This window comes from Dermacentor albipictus, unplaced genomic scaffold, assembly GCF_038994185.2.
Source record: "Dermacentor albipictus isolate Rhodes 1998 colony unplaced genomic scaffold, USDA_Dalb.pri_finalv2 scaffold_12, whole genome shotgun sequence".
Lineage (NCBI taxonomy): Eukaryota > Metazoa > Arthropoda > Arachnida > Ixodida > Ixodidae > Dermacentor > Dermacentor albipictus.
In genome coordinates this window covers 6,732,076-6,743,937 of record NW_027225566.1, presented here as the reverse complement: position 1 = coordinate 6,743,937, position 11,862 = coordinate 6,732,076, and the positions used below count along the sequence as shown (strand labels likewise).

Below are 11,862 nucleotides of genomic sequence, written 5' to 3'. Positions count from 1 at the left end.
AAATCAACACGCAACGAATATAAAGAAAAGACACCGCCCACGTTTACCAGCAGTTACATAATATCACCATAGGTAACGCTGCTTGAACATTATTCATAGGCGAATCGTAGTACGCACGCACAAACGGAAGAGGTTTCAGCGGTGGCGCTGCTTACCACCCATCATCGCTTCTACACGACGGGTTGCATTTCTCCGCCTCAACAGTATAGAGTGGACAGCGGCTGGAAATGGCGGTGTGCGGTGGTGGTATACCTGTTGCATTTGGGATTTCACTGAGAGAATAAGAAGGAATCGACGATGGACTGCTACGCAAGTAAGTGATTTAAGTGTCCTTTTTTGTTGTTGGTGCATGTCGCGCGTGCGCAATGCACCGCGATGGCCGGTGACGGGCTCAACTGTGTTGTGTGAGCATGTCCTGTCAATGGCCTGTAACGACATTCCCGCTTGGCCATGAGGATTGATAAACCCGCGGCATTGCGAGACTGTGATAAATGGTGTAGCGTTTGTTGTGCTGATTGCATATAGAGCACATTGAGGCGCGTAGGCAACACCAGCGACGATGTCGTCTGTAGCAGTTCGTTATCGGCTGTATGTGCCAGCTGGTTTACTGACGTTGGCATTCCAATTTTGCAATGTGTTGTGATGTGTTCTTGGCATTCCAAAATAAAGTGCAGTTACTGTTCCCCTTAGCAATCTCTCACGGCGCGGTGTAACACTATGTTAGCCGTATTCGGCGACGCATTGCATCACAGCGGAATTCTATTTTTCCTTAAGCTTAGGACGCAGTGTGCTTGGCGTGCATAATCGCTGTGTTCATATGCGTAATTGAAAGACTGCTTCTGGAATCGAAAGTCTGCTTGTGTATGAAGACCTCATAGAGCATGTTGCATGCGATGCTTCTACATCACAATGAATGGACGGTGTGGCGTGCTTGCTGCTGTAACCTCGTGCGATCTGCAGTGTTACGTAACACTGGTGTAACACGGTGCCTTGGAACACTTTGGGATCGAGCCTGAGTAATCGTGCGCGATCGCACTTGAAAGTGTCCGCGTGGATACCCATTAAGTGTCGCTGGAGAAGAAATTGATTATTTTGCTAGCTGGTAATCGGCATCAGATGTCTCACGAATTTTTGTTTTTGTTTTGATTTTACTTCAGACAGCTACCCGGCTGACTACCAACGTTTTGACGCATTACGTCAGCATTTAACGTAATCTGGGAGTGGATTGCCACGTAAATTTTGCCCATCTGCGGCCATAATTGTAAAGCAAGTGCATGTGATAAGTAATTTTTAACGTAACCTTGACACAGAATAGCGGTGCCCAAAAGTGTGTAATGGACATCCAAAATTACAAATGTTCCAAACTGGTATAAGAAAATCAAAAGATGTGTCAACACTGATGTTAAAGGCTGGTTCTAATACTGACTGTCTGTAGTTGCGTAGACTAATTTTCAGCATATAGGCATCAATACAATAAATATTCTAAAATACATGTTGTGAGTTATGTAGAGCAAAATGTCTGCTGTTTTGCCGAATAGAAGGTGCTTCATGAAGTCTTTTTTTAAATGAGTTGAACGATACAATTGAAGACACCAAACAATACCACAGCAATCGGTAATTCGGTGACAAGCTTATGTGCAAGAATATTTGTACATGAAAATGTTTTTGCTTTACTGTGGATGACCGTCTGAAAATACCTGATAATATTTGCTTCAATTGCAGCTATTGCACCACTGAAGGATGTCTGTGTGCCGGTTTGTGCTCAGTTTCTCAGCCAGTGGGCCTGAGAAAGTGTGCCACAGCAGTCTGTCTAGTGGTGCTCTTTGTTCTGGTAAGCTGTGCCATTCTATTGTATATCTGTCTTGCATATGCAGTCTTAATAGACAGTGACTGCAAATTTTGGTGGAATAACGAGGCCTATGCAAGTAGAGTAATTTTTGCAGATGCATTCAAAGGATAATGGATGATTTGTTTTCCTGTGGCAACAAATTGGTTCAGTATGAGCACGTCGACTTGAAAGGGATATTGTTTCGTACCTGACTTGGTTGCACATATGAGTGGTGTTTAAAAAACACTTAGAGTGCCAGAGTTCAAGATTTGAGGCAACAGATAAAACATGCACCAATAAAATAACTGTTTGTCTGGTGTTGGCTTAATGAGTATGCAACAACACTGCACACTGATCGTTAGCACTGTCATGCATGGGCTCCATGGTAACTAAGATTAGCCACGAATAAGCTCACTGTGAGCTAGTGTTGAGCTAAATATAACAGGTGAGTATGCGATGATGTAATTATGTGCAGCATTAGAAGGCAATGTAACAATGTAAAATTATAGCCTGAGCTCACAGCTGCGTTGCGTGGTCAGGCAACCAAAAGATATGAATATTTAAAAGGGAACGAACAGTGCTACTGCCAGTATGAAGTGACAGCGTTGTACACAGCAACATATTCCCTTTGTCCTGTCTGTAGCCCTGTTCGGTTCCCTTCTAAACATGCACCAAGCAGCCCATTTCAGAACGTTCGGCAGGTTGATCTGAATACTTCAATTTGCCAAGCACGTTAAGTGATGTCACGCTAGCATAGTGGGAGCTATTCTGAAAGTTATGTCTGCTATGAAAATGTGTCATGAAAATTTGGTGTACAACTGCACAAAGCAGCATCAATAGCTATGTTGCTCCCCCATGTTGTGTCAAGGGTCTGTGCATGTTTTGTAAGATAATCCTTGAGTTGTCGGCCGGTTTGTCCTACATAATTGCGGCTGCAGGACAGTGGCATATTGTAAACAGCACCAACCGTAGTACCTATGAACTCCAGCACATACTTTTTGATGTAAACTTCACGTGTTGCCCTGGTCCGGTTAACATTTTGTACATGCCCAGATTGCTTGGCACTGAAAATAAAAAGGTAGTTTCAACTCTCTGAGCAATTTGCTTGAATTGATGGTTGCCTTTGTGTACAGATTGCATAACAGTCATAGGCCTTGGCTTTCTCGAAGTTGTCTGACCTGAGACGTCAACTACGTTCAGCTCCATTAAATGCTTCTTGGCAATGCATGCTAAAAGGCAGTGCGAACGCACTGTTAAAAGCAAACATTGTACTTGGTTATGGAAGCTCCCCTCCACGTCGGGGTGGTACCAAAGGTTAAATGTGCTCTCTGGTGTTCCTGTAGCAACAACATGCTTCAGTGTTCAGGTGCACCAATAGAAAAGTTAAAAACACCTTTGAGTGCAAGGAATAGCTCCAGCTCGATGCTCACCACAGAAAATCATCAGGCCCAGATAGTGAAGCTTGCCTTTCAGTAGTAGTTTTGCTTGCTTGAACATGCGTGGCACTTTGTAGGAGACGTTAAAAAGTTGCTCAACCACTTTAATTGTGACTTTTCACTGCCGAGAACACTGTCAGCTAGTCGTAAAACACTAGCTGCTGTAAGAACCAGCGCAGTAAAGGTATTCTGCTTCATTGGAAACTTTCTACCCTATATGACGTGAAGTAAGGCTACTAAATGGGTTGAGTGATTTGTTTTCTGTCTTCTCTACAGTGCTAGATGAGCTCATGGAAGGGGGAAAACTACATTTCAATAGATGAAGTGCCAACAGAGAAAGCACAGTCAGAAAGAACAAAGACAGGACAAGGTGCTACTTGCAACTGTTTATTGAGGTCAAAAGCACTGAGTATATAGCCATGGGGAGAGGGAGAAGAAAAAAAAATAAGCACTGACAATGTGAATGCGCATGTGCAAAAATATGGAAGATGTATATGAAGGGAATCATAAGATTAACCAAAATCAAAAATTTATCTAAAAACATGCGCTCATTTCTGTAAATAGTCGGAGACGGGGTGTCGACACAGGCGTCCCCTCTTTTCTTAGTCTGGTTGGCCTCCAAAAGTTCACGTGCCACAGTGTCATTGCTTTTAAACATGATTGTTGTATCAGGAAGCCTTGCTTCACGTACTTGCTTATTCTCATTCTCACATGCCTTGCAATGAAGCAGCAAGTTTGAGCCATAACCATTTTTGAGTGAAAGCTTGTGCTCCTGCAGGCGTTTATTAATACATTGGCCAGTTTGTCCGGTTTACTCCTTCCCACATTTCAGCGGTATGCAGTATACGACCCCTTCTCCGTACTTCACAAAAGGTTTTGTGTGTTTACTAGAACACTCTACTTTCTTAGTCATCATATCCAATCAGACGGCACAAAGTAGCAAGGTTTTGGGGCTCGGAAGAAACCACAGGAATTTTGTATTTCGCGATGACATGTTTAAGATTATGCGCTGCTTTGTGAGAATACGGTATCACCACTGGTTTAGCTTTCTTTACCAATGTTTGACCTTCTTCACTGCTTCAGTTTCTTTCTTTTTGCACCTTTTTCAACAACACCTCTGAAACTTTGCTCAAAACAGAACAAGGAAAGGCAGCTTTCTTCAACTTCAAAATCTGTTCGTCAAAGGTTTTGTGTGCCTTATGACAGCACAATTCTTTAAGGGTAAATTCAATGCACATAGTGGCAATCGCACGTTTAACAGTCTTGGAGTGCATAGACTTATACTGCAACAATTAATTGCAGGGTCGGTATACCGACCTCATGCCCGCAAGGAATTTCTGCCTTATCCAGTGGCGGTACCGTATTCTCACGAAGTGGCGCGTAATCTTAAACACGTCGCCGCTAAATATAAAATTCCTGTAGTTTTTGCTGCGCCCCGAAAGCTTGCTACTTCGTGCCGCCTGATTGGATCTCATGACTCTAAAAGTAGAGTGTTCTATTAAACATACAAATCCTTTTGTGAAGTGTGAAGAAGCGGTCGTATACCGTGGAAGTGTGGGAAAGTGTATATCGGACAAACTGGCTCATGTATCAGCGAACACCTGTGGGAGCACAAGCTTTCGCTGAAAAATAGTTATGGCTCAAACTTGCCACTTCATTGCAAGGCCTGCAGGAATGAGAATAAGCAAGTATGTGAAGCAAGGCTTCAGGATACAACGATAGTGCTTAAAAGCAAATACACTGTGGCACGTTAACTGTTGCAGGCCAACCAGATTAAGAATAGAGGGGATGCCTGTGTCAGCATGCCTGTGTCTGAATGCTTACACAAATGAATGCATGTTTTTAGATAAGTTTTAGATTTTGGCTAATCTTATGATTCCCTTCATCTTCTGTGTTCTCGCGCGTGCACCTTCACACAAGCAATGCTTCTGTTTTTTTCTTCCCCTTCTCCCCATGGCTATATATTCAGCTGCTTTTGAACTCAATAAACAGTTGCAAGTAGCACCTTGTCCTGTCTTTGTTCTTTCTTACTGTGTTGTCTCTGTTGGCGCTTCATCTTCTGAAAGCCCTTCACCAAGTAGCCCCACAACGTGTTCTACTGGAAAACTACCACTAGACAGTGATCTTCCATTTCTTGACCTCATTGTTTTCTTTGGTGAGTGTCATGTGCACTGCATCTATGCCCCGTCTTTTAAACAGGGAATTCTGCCTTTCACATCAGCGCACTGTTCGACTGTGAAGCTCTGTCACAGAAGCACGAAATAGCATCCTCAACAAGTCGAGAACTTCTATACCTAGGTCTAACATTGGCCTACAGTGGTGTGACCACTGTTAGATCACATTCAGAAGGTCAGCCATAGTCTCAAAATCTGTGTTCAAAAAGGTGAATCAGACCAGGCCTTGACGCAAAGTAGCAAGAGGCACATGCAGCAGTTCAACTGTGTGGTTGTTTACAACATCCCGCTGTCCTGCAGCTGCAACTAGGCAGGACAAATAGGCCTAATATTTGTTTGTTTGTGTGTGTGTGTGTGTGTGTGTGTGTATGTGTGCGCGCGCGCGCAATTAACCAAAAGTCTTAGCCTGCGCTCGTATTGTTTGGCCTTCTGTCTTTTCATGTTGTCCCCAAGTAATCAGTCGGTGTCACATTCTTATAGAATTTGCAGTTATGAGATTCATGCTTTGGAACATGATCAGAAGCTGCCAAATGGATGACATAATCCATCTACATGTGTTGGTGTAGATAAATGTGTCTGTGCAGTAGGGGTAGGGGTAGGGCATCATATGTGCTTGTTTAGCACTTATGTATGCACTTTTGTTTCCAGAGCTTGTGACACAGTGATTCAAACTATGTCTGTGAAAACAGTGCTGCACGTTGCAAGGAAATGTTACAACACTTGTAGGTGAAGCTCGGTGTTGTGAGAGGTTGTAGAAACTTGCTTTTTGCAAGTTTCTAGAGCATTTTTTAAGATGCCTAACTCCCGCGTGCATCGTGTTCATGACTCGCATGAAACTGTCAACGAGTATGTCCTTTATGCCATCCGTTTCTAAAGATTACATGAATATAATTAACCTTTTGAGGGTCGATTATTTTCGCCATATTCGACCGCCCAGGGTCGATTTTTTTTATTGCAGATTCCAATTCTTAGGGACTTATTTCGAAAAAAATTTACCGTAATTTTTCTAGGGTGTCCGTAACGCCAGAAAAAAATTATTTTGCGTTGGTATACTATATGTACTCTTTATTCATGAATAACAATTATCAAAAAGGAAATAAACCTACAAGAGTAAAAAATTTGTTGCATTGTTATAGTTCAAGGCTTTGAAAATGTGCACACGAGAATACTTTGCAAGACTCAAATGTTCCTGCTCTTACACTAATACGTACTATTATGAGCAATATCTAAGGGAACACAGGAACGCGTAGAAAACACCCTCAGACCCAGCTATATGGGTGATACGCAGCAGCCACCATCAGAAACAAAGTGGAAAGGGGGACGCTGTTGTAACAATTGTTCGCACTCCCGCCATGCGTCTGCAAAGTGCGGAATTTCACATTGCCAGCAGACAGTGATAACACTGTTCGATATTGCGTCACTGGTAACCTTTTTCGTCGAATCATTACAAAAGATAGCACTGTTCCGGACTTCGATATTGATTTGTGGTAAATCTTCTAAACCGGGAAAAAATTAATAAAAGATATTGAAGCAAATGAAATAAGGCAATAGCGTTATCGCAGCTTATCCTCGTCCTTTGCTTTGTTCGTTGGTGGCCTAATAACGCGTCATGCCGCCGTCGACTTAACGACGGCCTCCATTCTTTGAGGCAAAGACGCGTAGACAGCCTCGATGAATGCGGTATCACGCTGAAGGCGGGCTTCCACTCATGTTCTATTGCTTCCCATAGTTGGTCGGAGTTCGCCAGTTCTAGTGAGCTCTTCGAAAGGTTCACTTTCATACGGCCCCAAACGTGCTCTATAATGTTCATGTCGGCACCCTTCGCACACAACTGAAGTTGCATTACCCCTCGCTCTTCCAAAAGGCGCGCCACGTCCTTCGATGTGTGAACGGGAGACAAGTCCTGCTGGAAAAAATAACACCCATCCGGGTGCGGCCTGTTCAACACATAGGGGATATTATAGGGGATATAGGGGATAGGGGACATAGGGGATACACATAGGGGATATTATTATCGAGCCAGGGAGCATGAGCAAAAGTTAAAGAAAGATGAGTTGGCGCACTTACCTGCGCACTGCAATGCCTGTCGCTGTGCACCTCTTTATGAGGAGATAAAGATTCTGGGCAGAAGCCATGACCAGACTGCACGTGAACTGATGGAGGCTTACCATATAAATAAGAAAGGCGAAGATTGTGTTAGCGATACCTCCATTAGGTTGTTTCAAGCGGAAATAGATTTTTTTTTGATAATTGGTTGCCACGCTAAGCTGATGTGCATTCTTGTTTGCCGCGATCTGCGCATGTTCCTTTTGCCTATATATGCCCACTGGCTGCTATGAATAAAACAGTTGAAAGTTACCGCCTGTGCTGTGTACGTGTTTTCTTCCTATGTCCCCGTCTTTTTTGCGGTCAATATGATTTGCAGTAAATACCAACTAGGCCAAACTGAAGTTCTTCTGAAACATAGGGGATCATCTGGTGCTCGAGCAGAGTGCAATACGCAGCACTGGTGAACCTCCCATCAATTCTCACCAGTGGGCCTAGGCCTGCGTGGGAAATCGCCCCCCAGACGTTCACAGACACGTGTCCACTGGCGGTCACCTCCTGGATATTCTGCGGACTAAAGCGTGTGTTAGCGGTCCACCACACTCTCTTTCGTTGGTCCCAGGGGCTCGAGAATGTGAACTCATCAGAGAAAACTACATACTTCTACTTACTCTCACTCCAGCTGCGGTGTTCATAGCGAACCTCAGGCGAGCCGCTTTGTTGGCTGCGGTGAGCAGAGGTTTCTGTGCGGCGATGTGACTTTGCAGTCCTGCTTCTCTAAGCCTTTGTCATACCGTGCTGTCGCTCAAGTTGTTCAAGCCAAGAGCACCTCGAACGTCTTTTGCACTTTGAAATGGCTTGTCGCTGATGGCAGCCACGATGCAAAGGTCTTGGTCGTTCGTTGTTGATCGAGGTCGTGTGCGGTTCGGTGCATCGTTTATGCGTCCTTCGTCTCAGTAAGCCTGGATAATCCGGTTGACCGCTTTCAATGGGCGGCTTGTCACGAGGGCAATATTGCGCTGCGTATAACCTCTTTTAGACATTTCTATTTTATCTTCCCGCTCTTTAAGAGGCACTTGAGGCATCTTGAGGCTACAAATTCAGAGTTTACTGCTCTGCATGGGCCACTGCAGTGTGCGACGTGAATTTTTTCTGAACGAACTTCGTGCAACAGTTGCATGAGAGACAGTTTGTCAATGTTCTTCTTTTTAAAATTTTTCTTTATTCTATTCCTCTGTTGTCATTGTTCGAGGTGCCACTGACAACCGAGTGCGTCGATTCAAATAAAGAATTGGTTTGAAATACAGGGCAAACTTCTTCTCGGGGTACTATGAAGCGGTTGCACGAACAAAAAAAGAGAATGAAAGAAAAGAAAGCGAAACGGTGTAGGTCACTGGCGACGATCACCGTCTTATCGGCTGTTGGACGATCCATGACGTAAGCTGCTCCTTTGTAGAGATGCCAGCGCGGTGGGAGTGCCAACAGTTAGTGGAAGAGCGCCCTCCTTTCCCCCTTCGTTTTTCACAGCGCCATCTGTGTATCGCTCCGAGTCTGTTTCAAGGCTGTTTGCAATGCGTTCTTGTGTTCCCTTTCATATTGCTTATGATAGTATATCCATAGCGTAATCGAACTGTGTAGGTGCACGCACTCAAGAAAACTGTGCGGTTGTGTGCCCATCAAAAAAGCAAAACGTGTGACAAACTTCCACTAATCTTCATCTTATCGCCAACCAGATGCAATTAGTTTTCGCGAGTCTAAAAAAAAAGAAAAGGAGCAACAGAAGCGCATGCATGGCAGCATCCTTCCTATGCGCACCCCTGCGAGCACTAAATGAGCGAGAAACAAGCAGTAGCCTTTTGAGCGATTAGTAACAAGATAGCCATCAGTTTTGCAAGCGCAAGAAGCCGAAACGGCCTGCGAAAACAAAACCCAAACCGCCACCCACCCGCCCGCGCGCATGCCAATGCGCTAGCGGTAGTACATAGACGCGCAGGAGCAAACTAGCGCTAAAACAAACCATGCAACGAATACTGAGAGAGCGAGGCGTGCAAAAGAAATTCCATGTATTTCCACATAGTGGCAGCACATGACAGAAAAGAAAAGGTTAGGAAATTGTCGCGCTTTTTAAACCTACAAACAGCGCCGTAAATATACGGCATCGACCATTTTTATTCTTCGCGGTGCGGTATATTTACGTCATTGACCCTCGAAGGGTTGAGGAGTCATGCTCTTTGAAACAATTTCCAGTAACAACATTGCAAAATACCACCTGAGGGTCTCGCATCTCTTACATCTGGTATTTTGCACATCATAACTTAATAAAACTGCATTTAGTAGCTGCACAGCACAGGCCCCATTTTGTTTTATCACACTTCTTTGTCTTTTCTCCCCCTGCCCCAGGTCTTATTTCAACAACTGCTATCTGCAGGCCGTCATAAAATTGCTTCAACATTGTTGACAGCTTCCAATATTTTTTTCGAACCATTCTCTCATGTGATCTAAAGAAAATTAACTTGATTAGCCTGACATGAAGATTAATTTGAAATAATTTATTTATTGTACTTGCTTGGTAGCACTGAACTGTTTCTTTAATCAATATAATACTTACAATTCACCTTTATATTGCTGGGTACCCGTAGAGATATGGTTGGTTATTCACCAGAAAGGATCCCGAATTTTCCACCTTCTTAGTGTAGGTTAGACACTCACTTGTTGCACTTCACAAAGAGCAACTTGTGGTTGCTAGGAAAGAAAAGTTTACTGAGAATTTTCATGCATCCAATTTGATTCTGTGTACTAGCATGTTTGTATTAGCATGTATTTCATGGAGTTGAGGCTCCATAAAAGTACATTCTGTCATTCAATGTCTGTGACATGGTTAAGCAGGTTGACCATATCTAATTAGAACTTCCTATGTTCTCGGGCACTTGTTTGCAACTTAAATTATGTGGTTTGCTGCTGTCAGTGTAAGCCTAATGTCGTTTCTTGTTCTCCCAGGAAGGACGCAAGCATTGCAAGGAGCCATTTGACCTGCCGCCACACAAATATTGTATTTGGTAAGGTCTATTACAGATAATATTTCGTGTAGTATGTGCTATAATTGTGTACAATGTGTTCAAAACTTCAGTAGGTTGGCTCTTCGACAACAGGTGTTTACAAATTAATAATTATAAGAGATGTTCAAGGTCATTAGTGATACAATTGGTGCTCACTGCTGAATGTTTTTCCAAATTAAATGATGAGCCATCCAGCAAGTGCGACTCTCCTGGCTAATTATACAAACTTTCAAATACGGTTAATTTTTTTATCACAAGTGTACAGCAGTCGGGGACAATTGTTCAAAGAGACAATTTCATAATATTTACTTACATGCAAAAGTGAGTCAAATGTCAGGTGTACTTATGAAGTTTTGTGAAACAAGTTCATCATCATATTGCTTAATTCATTGAAAAGTTTGTCGCGGAATTCTCACTTCTGTGAACAGATCAACAGTTGTCGAACGATGGTCGTCTCTATAGCCAATGTTTAGGCAAGAGGCTTGTCTTCAGAGCACTAACAAGAGACTTCTTTGCCATGCAGCTTGAGCTGATCAGTATGAAGACATTACATAGGATAGGAACACAAAGCATTAGTGGGCCTCTTCGATTATCAGTCCTTGACAGTCCTGGACTGCTTAGCACTGCTGTCCCGCATTCGATTATCTCAATCAGCTTCCGAAGCCCCATCCACAAGTCCGAGGGCAGCCAGTATCGCATTCGTTTTACCAGAAGTCACAGAAGACAGAAGTCACAGACTCTGCGGACTCTCGGAGCTGTCAGCAGATATTTGTTCAGACATATGCAAGTAGCTACCAGACGGCGGCTGTCTTAAAAAGATGCATGGGGCTTGACGCCATGTTTTAAAAGAGGCTGTGTGTTTATGTGTACTTTGCACGTTCCAGACAGAAAATATCATGCACTCAGCTATTGCTTCCGTTAAATCGATGCTTTGTGTGCCATAATGCGAGGTTTTCATGAGTGGTCTAATTGCTGCAACCTTAGTCCTTGTGTTTTTTTTAGGGCAAAGCACAGTGATCAGGTACAAATGCTTGCTTTTCTTGATGTGTTTCGTGAAATCTGTCATACTCATTGCTATATGCATAGTAAACAGGTAGATTTCGCTGTTCAGATGAGTGAAACTGGTGGACGAGGAAACATATCATATTGCATGTACATATTTAATGCTGGTAGCTGGCGTCGCATACAGGGTGTTTCACGTAACTTGAGCCAAACGTTGAAAATATGCAAATGCCACGTAACTGCACAGAACCAAGGTAATGTTGCTTGCCCTCGCTTCGAGATACTCATTTTTTTTTCATTTTGCCAGGTTAAATCATTAG

The 11,862-nt window shown here is 43.4% G+C and overlaps 1 long non-coding RNA gene across 1 annotated transcript; it reads left to right on the top strand.

The window, feature by feature from the left end:
• Positions 1-221: 221 nt before the first annotated feature.
• On the top strand, positions 222-10,522 carry LOC135914170 (uncharacterized). Its single transcript, XR_010568231.2, has 3 exons — positions 222-313; positions 1,723-1,831; positions 10,482-10,522. It is a non-coding gene; the product is annotated as an uncharacterized lncRNA (long non-coding RNA).
• Positions 10,523-11,862: the final 1,340 nt, after the last annotated feature.